Source organism: Agrilus planipennis, unplaced genomic scaffold, assembly GCF_000699045.2.
Source record: "Agrilus planipennis isolate EAB-ADULT unplaced genomic scaffold, Apla_2.0 scaffold83, whole genome shotgun sequence".
Lineage (NCBI taxonomy): Eukaryota > Metazoa > Arthropoda > Insecta > Coleoptera > Buprestidae > Agrilus > Agrilus planipennis.
Genome location: NW_020438895.1, coordinates 97,035 through 99,706, shown reverse-complemented (window position 1 = coordinate 99,706; position 2,672 = coordinate 97,035). Strand labels below are relative to the sequence as shown.

General features: G+C 35.3%; 1 non-coding gene across 1 annotated transcript in view; it reads right to left on the bottom strand.

Moving 5' to 3' along the window:
• Positions 1–2,672, bottom strand: part of LOC108734274 — a 22,588-nt gene that overhangs the window by 6,686 nt on the left and 13,230 nt on the right. The window contains exons 10-12 of the transcript XR_003230854.1: positions 2,265–2,393; positions 1,761–2,198; positions 1,408–1,512 (exon numbers count right to left, since the gene is read on the bottom strand). This is a non-coding gene — a transcript (lactase-phlorizin hydrolase). The remainder of the gene's footprint in view (positions 1–1,407; positions 1,513–1,760; positions 2,199–2,264; positions 2,394–2,672) is intronic.

Genomic DNA, 2,672 nt, shown 5'->3' with positions numbered 1-2,672 from the left:
ACGATTTTCCTGCTTTTCCATTTTTACGAAAACCACAGAGGCGTCTTGTTCAGCGTGCTGTCAAACCTACACTAGCAAGGAGATCGGGCTGAAACTATAGCTACAAGCTATCCAAGGATGCTACTATAGAATGTCACCTCAAGGTAGGCCTAGTGGCGTCATCTCTTGGTTAGGCCGGAAACTTATCAATCCACCCTCGTATTTCTTCACTTTTAAACTTCTCTATCTACGGTATCCTCATCATTCGCCTGTAACATCACATTTCGAACGTTTCTAACCTTTTCCTTTCCACAGAGCTAACCGTCCATGTTTTGCATCCGTACAGCGCCCCGATCCAAGCATACACCTTTTTATAATAAGCATAGAAGTGACTTTTTTTTAAGGCGACTCGACCCTGCACTATCCTCTGCTTTATATCTCTACTACTCCTTCCGTCCTGAATTATCTGATATTATTATTATCTTTATTTATTTATTATTCTAATTCTTCGTCTCCTATCTTTATATTCGCTCTTTCCCCTACTTTTACTTTCCTTGCATAAAAGTACATAAGAAAATTACACTAAAGTCGGCCTTCTTTTTAAGGTGACGGATGAAACAATAAAACTGCGATGTTTTTCGGTTGACTGACTGACATCAGCACTCATAAAGAGAAAGTCTGAACCTTATTTAATGACAATGTTAAAGGATAGTAATCCTTATTGTGTCTATTGCGTATTAACAGAATACAAATGATGTTTCTTTTGAATGGTGCCATAGGTAATAGGCAATTACAGCTAAGGGGAGACAAGGGTGGTCACTGGGTTTTTAGTCACTTTAAAATAAACAGAGTATAGTTACTAAACTGTTACTACTAATGTTACTTTTAAGATAGTTAAGATAGTGTTCTCGAAAGAATAAATGCTATAAAAGATTCATTAATATATTTTTAATATTAACAATCTCTTCTTAACGTTTTACCCTATGATTGGGATTTCTTCTACGGTAATCGTAAAGTTAATTAATATTATTAATATTACAACTACACCAGTATGTAATGAAGAACGTTGTTTGCAAGCGTATGTCCTAATTAAGTTTAAAATTACCCTTGAANTCCCGGGTTCTATTTCCGACGGGGATGTGACAACAGCAACAGAAATTTTCCCTCATTAACTTGATGTAGTTTGTAGTGGATAGAAAATTGAAAATGAAGTTTCACATTAATATTTCATATTAACCATTATTAATAATTAAAAATGTCATTGGATTTCTATGTAGTTTTCATACTCATTTTTGAAAAACATATTCCTTTGAAAAACGTCAATTTCATTGATTTATTCTTGACCTTATCACTCGCGACCTCTATATATCTCCATGAAAGCTTGTTAAATGAAATAAATCAAAAATATGAATAATATCTTTTTGCTTACGTGTAGCCGGATGACCACTCCATATTATCAATTAAGCTCCATATTGTATAGCGTTGCACATTGCAACCGTCCTCAATTGCATGCAGCAGTTGTGTCAGATATTGCTGTAAGAATATTAAAAAAGAGAAATAGATAACGTTTTCTCTTCTTTGTATGGAAAATTGACTACAGTAAATTCAGTATAATATTTCTCCAGATTTTTAAACAAAAGTATCAACGCATTATAAAATAAAAAGAAAAGTAATTGTCCGCTGTTAAGTTTCTCTACTTCTAAAATTTTGTAAAAATGGTAGATATATATATGTGGATAGATACAAATATAGGTATACTTTATTTTTGAATGTTTACGCACATTATGGTAGTCAACTCTGCCGACATCGTTCACTTCTCCCTTATCAGCATACCCATTTTCGGTGACAAAAACCAAAGGGTTATTGTATTTCACACGTATCCAGTTGAGGAGTTTTCTAAATCCCCAGGGAACTACAAATATCCAGTCGGCAGCTGATTGTTTCCATTTTGGGTCTACTACTGCTTTAACTCCAACATCGTCATCAAACGATGGTACTTGAGAAGGAGTTAAATTACCTTCTTCGATAAATCTTGTTGTGTAATGGTTTAATCCGAGGAAATCATAGGTTCCTTGAATGTATTTAATTTCTGAAGATGTTAAAGTGGGCAATCTGGACTCGTTGAAGTTTTGAGATTTACTAACAAATTCTATTCTGTCTTTCATTACTTTGGGGAAATCCCCGTCGTTTGAAAATATTGGGTTCATCCACCATCCAAACTGAAAGCATAACAGAGATAGCACATATCTATACAAAATATTTACAGAATATTCACAATGACTTACATTCATTTGTATCGCACGTTCAGCTGCTGCAATATCTTTTGGTGAAGTTGTTTTGGGTTCGCCCCATCGTGAATCTATTGTAATTCCTACTTTTCCTGAAATATCAAAAATAGGAATTGCACATTTAGCCTAACTCACTAGCAGTGGAGAAACTTTAGACTAGGAATTTTAAAGAAAATACCACAAGGAGCTGGAGCATACGTAATCCTAAAATGTAGCATCGTACTACAGATGGCACTCACCACGCCATTTGTACTATTTTCTAAAACGCGCTGTTAAGACAGCAGGTAAAGGTTGGTCTGTGTTCTGTCGGAGCTGCGTGCGACGCGCTGATGAGATCCAAAAAGATCGAAATCGCGATCCGCGTCTGGCAGTTTCGACAGAATACAGACCACTTCGAATTATTTT